The following is a 7,955-nucleotide window of genomic DNA, read 5'->3' on the forward strand; positions in this document are numbered from 1 at the left end:
ACCTTCCTACAGGAATACAGAGGAACCATTTTCCACTAGTGTATCCCTTGTCTTTGTGCAAATGGATACTTCCGGAGCACTTCAAGGAAGCTTGCCTGCAGTTTTGCTCCTCAACTCTTTTCAGCATCCTTCCCTTTTTTTCCCCCAATGCCAAATGTAGGCTAACTATGAAGAGCTTGATAACTGAATACTATTTTGATATCCAACTTTAATAAAGCCTGCATTGATGAGATCCCGGCTCCATATAGTTCAGCAGCTGAGGAGGAAAATGAGCTCTGATCCTCATTCAAGCATGGCCTTATTCTTCCAACTGGACTAGGTGGGCTTAGCTGCCTACCACGCTCTCCCAGGCGTCACACGCCATGATCCCGCTCACGCTCTGTCCTCAGGAGATGGGCCGTGTACTGGGTCGGCAAAGTGTCAGTTCCTTTGGGTAGAGAAACTCATTAGAAGGGGCAGCACCGCTTTCCTGTTCTGTGAACTGGAGATGTGGTGGATGAGAAGTGGCTGAGGGTGTAGAAGGGCCCTCAGGGCAGTCGACCTGCCTGGGAGTCAGGTTACAAAGCTAACAGAGAAAGAAGTCGAAGGCCTCTGCTGGGGCTCCTAGCCTGCAGACTAGACTTCCTGCTTCTCAGCAGGCACAGGTGCAGGGCCTGGGCTAAGGTGCGACAAGTGAGGGGTCCCGGGCACACCATTCAAGGAGGCAGCCACTCTCAGGGATGTGCGAGCCCCTGCTGGGTCCGGGCCCTTGGTGCCTCACTTGCCTCACCTTAGTCCCGTCCCCAAACATGGCCCCTCGCCACCTGCTGCCTGCCTGTCGTTGGCCTTCCCACAGCTATTTATGAGAGCTCAGTTGCTCCACATCCCTGTCAGCACTTTGTATTTAAGCTGTTTCAGTAAGTAGCTAGGGTTTCTCATTGTAACTTTAATTGGCCTTTCCTAACGTCTAATGGTGTTGAGTGTATTTTCATGAGCTCATTTGCCATCCCTATATTTTTGATTGGTTGGTCAATATATCTGCCTATTTCCTATGGGGTAGTTTTCTTATTGTGAGTGCTATCGCAGTGCAGCCCATTAGCTGAGGTCCCTCAGCATATCTCACTTTGTAGAGAGGTGTATCCCACCAAAGATGGGATGGAATTGATCTCGAATTGTCTCTGGTTGGGTGCCCCCGGAAGCAGACCCTGAGACAAGGACTGAGCGCAAGTAGTTTTATTTAGGAGATAATCCCACAGAGCACTGGTAAGGCAAAGGGGAACTGACACTGGGAAGGGAAAGAGAACAATAAAGGAGTGTTTCTATGCAAAAGCCTGCTGTGGGCAACTGGTCCCTGCTGGGGGCCTCTGGGAGACAGTGCAGAACAAGTCTCAGAGTTGTTCTACCCTAGAAGCAAGCAGGCTGGGGTATTTATCCTTGAAGTCTTCCTCCTCACTGGCTGAGGACTGCTGCTTGGGTGGGGGTGGGGTTGACTTTATTCCCTGAGGTGGCCCGACATGCCTTCAGGCAGAGTGCTTGGATTAGGCTCTGTCCCGAATAGTGAGTCCAAGGGGAGATAGATGGGCAGGCACCCGCAGCATCTGCTACACCTAGGGCTGAAGATGAGTGGGAGAAGTCGGCCATTCCTTCCTAATGATACAGAAAAATGAGCTCTGTTATATATCTGGGCATACGAAGAAGGGAAGTTGTACTTCATCCAAGTGAAATGGAAAACTTCATGTGAGTTTATTTTTTCAGCTATTATGGCCAACAAGGCCAAAAATGAAGGGCGTGACCTACTCCGTACTCTCCAAGGGAGGACCCCAAGGCTGCTGGGACCCCAGCTGCATTGGATGAGACTCTGAACCCGGATGTGAGTGTATTCCAGCACGCATTAGTTGGCCTGGCAATGCTTATCATGGCTTGGCCATCCCTTCCATTTGAGCTGCCTAATTGCATGGCCTTCCCACAAGATGAGTTTTATTTTTAATTACTCTGAGTGCATACCCTCCCTGAGCCTTACAAACATGTTAATGAGCACACTGGCTGATTATAAGGACTCCAGTTGCAGCCCGCCCTGTCAGCAGCTCAGGGGAGACTAGCACATGCTGAGAAAACGCACCGCCACGATAAGATATGCTAGAGGAAGAAGAGAATTGAATTAACTGCAAAATCATCGTCCTGATTTACTGGCAGCAAACTGGTTTGTTCTATACCCATTGAGGGTCAAGCATGGATTTTTAAAAAATTATTAACTATAGTATACATAGAGTAAAATTCACCCTCTTCAGTATAAAATTCTGTTAATTTTGAGAAATGCATAGTTACATAATCACCACCACAATAACGATATAGAACTGTTCTAACTCCTGAAATTCCCTTAGTCCCCTAACCAGAGCCCCAGGCAGCCATTGATCTCTTTTCTGTCCCTGTAGTGTTGCCTTTTCCAGAATGTCATATAAATGGGATCGGACAGAAATAGCCTCTGGGGAACTGGCTTCTTTCACCATACACTGAAGAGCCATCCAATTCATTGTGTGTAATAGTAGTCTGTTCCTTTTTATTGCTGAGTATGGTTCCATCATATGGATGAACCAGAGTTTGGTTGCCCATTACCCATTCAGCAGTTGAAGGACTTTTGGGTTGCTTCCCTTTTTAAGGCGCTTATGTGAAAAGCTGCTATAAACATTCAGAAACAAGACTGTATTAGTCAGCCAAAGGGGTGCTGATGCAGTGTCACAACCCTGTTTGGCTTTTATAAAGGATTTTCATATGGGGTAGAAGCTTACAGTCACAAGACCCCAAAGAGTTCAACTCAAGGTACCATCAGAGGTACTTCCCCACCCAAAGTCATATGCCACTTGATGACGCAAGATGGCAGGTGATGGTCTGCAAGGGTTCGGCCTTCCTTCTTCCTCTTAAGGCACTGTGGTCCCCGCTTCTTCTGATCTCAGCTGGAGTGTGGCAGAAGGCTCCTCTGTCTCCCCGGGGGTTCCCTTCTTTCTGGGCTCAGCTGCTCTGGTCTCCTCGCAAGGTCAGCTGTAAACTGTCAGGCTCATCTCTCTTCCCAGGGCCTCTGCTGTGTCTGTGCAGCTGTCTCTATTCCTCTGTGTTCTTCTCCTGTGTGTCTACTTCCATGTGAGAGTCTATTTTATCAGCCCACCAAGGGGTCGGGGACTCAGCCCTGCATGCCCTAATCTTGACATCAGGTAATCAGACTGGTCTCAGCTGAATCTAATAAATCAAAGGGTTATCACACCCCGAGGAACAGACCAGTTTACAAACATAATCAAATATCTGTTTTGGAATTTGTAAGTCATATCAAACTGCTACAAAGACTTTCTTGATTGTAAGTTTTCATTTCACTGGGTAAATATCCAAGAATGGCAATGTTGGGTCATATGGTGAGCATAAGGTTGACATTATAAGAAAAGGCCAAACTGTCTTCTATAGAGGCTCTACCATTTGTATTCCCAAAAACAGTGTTCAAGACATTCTGTTGCTTGGCATCTTTGTCAGCCCTTGGTATTGACACATTTGTTTTGTTTTAAAGCATTCTAATAAGTTTCTAGTATATCTCATGGAGTTTTAAAAAAAAATTTCTCTTAGTAACATATATAATGTAAAAATTCCCTTTAACCACATTCAGAAATATAACTCAGGGTGTTAATTACATTCACAGTTTTGTGCTACCATCACCATCATCCATTAGCACAACTTTTCCATCCCTCTCACTGTGGTTTTAATTTGCATTTCCCTAATGACTAATGATGTATCTTTTCATGACCTGATATGCCATGCCTTTGTGTTTGGTGAAGTATCTGTTGAAATCTTTTATTTATGTTGTATATATTTGTTATATATTTTGAATGCAAATTCCATATCAGATATGTATTTTGATCATATTTTCTCCCATGAATGTAGCCTATCTTTTCATTCTTTTAACAGTGTCTTTGGAAGAGCCAAAATTCTTAATTTTAATGAATTCCAATTTATCAATTTTTTCTTTATGGATTATTCTTTTGGTGTCAGATTTAAAATATCTATTTGCATAACCCAAGGTCACAAAGATATTCTCCTATGTTTTCTTTTAGAAATTTTAGTTTCAGGTCTGTGATCCCCTTTGAGTTTATTTTTCTATAAGTTGTGAGGTGTGAGTCAAGGATTATTTTTGCACATGGATGCCCAATCTTTCCAACCCCATTTGTTGAAGAGACTAGCCTTTCTCCATTGAATTACCTTTGTGCCTTTGTAAAAAGTCAAATTGACATATATGTGAGGGCCTGTTTCTGGACTCTCAGTTCTGTTCCACTGATATATTTGTCTAAGTTTGCATCAATATCACACTGTTAGTTACCAAAGCTTTATAATACGTCTTGAAATCAGGGGTTGAAATCGCTCCCACTTTGGTTTCTCCAGTCCTTTGCCTTAAAATTTAAAAAAATCATCTTGTCAATTTCTACATACTATGGGGCCTACACTTTAGTTCAACCAATTATCTTTGCCCTTTGAGCAAGTTATTTAATTCTTCTATGCCTCCATTCAATTGATGATGATGATGATAATGCTGACTTTCCTTAGTTGTTTTGAAATTTAAATGGCACAGTATATATAAACTCAAAGACTCAATACCTGGCATATAGTAGGAACACATTAAATGTTAATCTTTATTTCCTCACCACCACCCTTTGTGACTGCTTGAGAGGCCTTTTGTTTTCTTTCCTGGGACAACTGACAACTAATGAAAGATTTCAGAGGAAGGGTAATTTTTTTTCTAGCATGTTCACTGCAGCCATCGTGAGGACACTTGACTGGCTCAGGGGAAGATGGTGGAGCGAAACAGGTTCTGAAGTGATTACAATACCATAGTGGCAACCAATGAGTCAGTGTTCGTGAGGTTGTGGTGAAATACTTGAATCATTCCTCAAGTAGATTAAGCAGGACTTGTTAACTAGTTGGTTGTAGGGGTTAAAACAAGGAAAGAGTTTAATTTGATTTAGAGTTGCTAGCTTGAAAAGATGCAGTGACTTCTGGTCTTGCTGTCATATATAATTCACAATCTTTTTTTTTTGTAGGTGGATGGGGAATGGTGACATTGAACTGTAAACTCCAATGAGGGCAGGGCTGCTCTTGTTTGCTGCTTACTCCACGCATACACAATGTTTTGCACATAACCTGGTACTTGTGGGAGACAGAATGGCCCTCTAGAGATGTCTATGTCCTATTCCCAGAACCTGTGACTTTGTCACCTTACATGGCAAAAGGGACTCTGCAGATGTAAGTTAAGGACCTTGGGATGGGAGATTATCCTGGATTATCTGGATGTACCTAGTGTATTCACAAGGGTCCTTATAAGGGAAAGAGGGAGGCAGGAGAGTCAGAGTCAGAGAATGAGAGAGAGAGATTTGAAGATGCTATGCTGCTGGCTCTGAAGATGGAGGAAGTATTGTGAGCCAAGGAATGCTGGCGGCCTAGAGAAGCTGCAAAAGCCAAGGAGATGGATTCTTCCCGAGAGCCTCTAGAAGGAACACAGCTTTGTCGACATCTTGATTTTAGCCCAGTGAGACCCAGTTTGGTCTTCTGACCGCCAGACCTGTAAGGTAATGAATTTGTGCTGTTTAAGCCACTCTGTTTGTGGTAATTTGTTACAGCTGCAATAGAAAACTAATAGACATGTTATGTGTTGGATGGTGCCAGAACTAGGGAAGACTTTCATTCTGCTGCTTGCAGTTTTCCGAACCCCCTAGCTCTCTATCTGAAGAGGCATGCCTGCTTATCCAGTTTCTGGTTGAAATCGAGGGAAAAAAGCATACAAGCAGACTTTCCCAGGGCATCTAATGCCATCCTTCTTTAATTTGACTTGACTTTTTTAGAATACTTTGTTTTCAAGATTTCAAATCTCAGAAACAAATAATTAAGAAGTGTAGAGTCCTTCAGAGTGCCAGCAGACCTAACAGGAGCTGAGCCAATATAGTGGCAGGAACTCAGGCTCTGAAGCCAAACAGGCTTATTTCAAATTCCTGGGTCTTTCCCAGTTACATGAGCTTTAAAGAGTTTTAAAACCTTTCTGAGTTTCTCTTTTCTCATGTGTAAAATTGGGACCCTGAGAGTAGACTCTGGGAGATTATGGCATGTAAGCCCTTGATATACAGTAGCACTCAAAAAACGTTAGCCATTGTCATTCTGTAAAGCTGAAGGGAAGTGGAGAGCGGGTGATCTCAGTTTACATTAACATCTCAGTTTACACAATCATAGGGTTATCCTCTGGTTTACATTCAGGGCAGGGAGATAGAAGAGCTGAGTGTAAGCTGTGATTTGAAGGCAGAGAAGAACTGGCAGTAGGCGTGTGCTGGGAAAATGGCAGGCCAAAAGGCTTGCAGAAATGGAATGTTCTTCCCCACCCATCCAGAGCTCTGAGGAGAAAAAAGGGAGTTGGCAGGATCCTCCTCCTCCATCCAATTAGCAGTGGCCTTGGAGAACCAACCTGTAAACAACCTTGTTAACAAGAGCTACATCTTAGTTTTGAGTTTTCCCAGAAGACAAGGTTTATCGTTCCCTTTAAATTAAATGTTATATAAAAAGTGCTGCCTAGGAACCCTTGGGCTTCCTAACATTTATATGAAAAATTACAGATATTCTAGCAGTGACTTTAGGAATCACAGCTGCTACTTTTATCTGTTTTTTTTCCCCTTCTGTTTCTAATTCTTCCCAAGGTGAAGGACCCATTCAGCAGAGGCTTACAGTCCATTAGAACATCCGTTCAAAATTCTGGAAAGGGGAAAATCACAAGAAAATGAAGAAGTCCAAAATTTACTCACATCCATAAACTTATAATGAAAACAACATTCAGGATCAGGCTTTGAAGGCAAAGCAAGATCTACATCATCACTCAAAGACTCAATCACACTCACTATACCATACCTGCTGAAGTAGGGAAGTGGACTAGTACTATCATGGAGAAAGATTTCCAAGGACAAGGGCTAAAACCAAAAATGTTTTTCATTATCCACAATACTCTAGTACCTAAGCCAGTCCATATATTGCATGGTTTTACAAGAATTATCAACCGTAACTCAGAAAATTAAAAATTATATTTAGCAGTCAGAAAAATAAAAATATATTTGTGTAAATTTGTGTATATATTACAATTTTATGTTGAAATACTAAAATTTTACACGTATATCTTATTTACTAGTGTACATAAATATATAATGTAAATATAAACATATAAGCTACATATAAGAAGGGAAGATAGCAGGCATTAATGTACATATAATTTTAATATTTATGTAATTTAAATATTTATATATTAAGAGTATGCCTATATTGAAGCTTACTATTTTACCTTATGCAAAGAAGTTCATGTAGACAAAATACCTCCTATTTAGTCATCCAACATTTTGAAAAGAGTAAAAACTTAGAATATTTTTTAAAGGAAAAATATGTCATCAGATCCATTTTAATAAGGCTGACTAATGTTACTAAGTATATAACACCATCTAATACTAAATTACAGTCAAAGTATATTGCTAAGAAAAGATGATAATCCCAACTATAATTTTGGTTTTGTCAGATATAAAAACTGGATATGCCTCCTGGCCTACATTTTTCTGGAAAGATCATTCATTATCCATTCACCTGGCTCAGAGAGTCAATGCCTTGTGCCATCACCGTTTTGATAACAATCTGTTTTTACAAGGTCAAAGTATGAAGGTGGCATCTCTTGTAAGAACCTCTCACATCTGGTGCAGGACAAACTCTAAGTGCAGCTCAAGTATTACCTTGCCCTTACTCTCTTCAAGGTGACTTTTTTCCTGTTATATTTGGAGAAAATGGAGTTTGTCATCAGTCTGCTCCTGAGTCATCCACTTGGCACCTGCTTCGTGAGCTCCTGCTCTGGGCCACCACCTGGAGCTGTGCCTTCCTCCATGAGATGATGCTGTCACTGAGCAGTGGAGAGTCGTAAGGGATTGGCCATA

Source organism: Dasypus novemcinctus, chromosome X (assembly GCF_030445035.2).
Source record: "Dasypus novemcinctus isolate mDasNov1 chromosome X, mDasNov1.1.hap2, whole genome shotgun sequence".
NCBI classification, from domain to species: domain Eukaryota; kingdom Metazoa; phylum Chordata; class Mammalia; order Cingulata; family Dasypodidae; genus Dasypus; species Dasypus novemcinctus.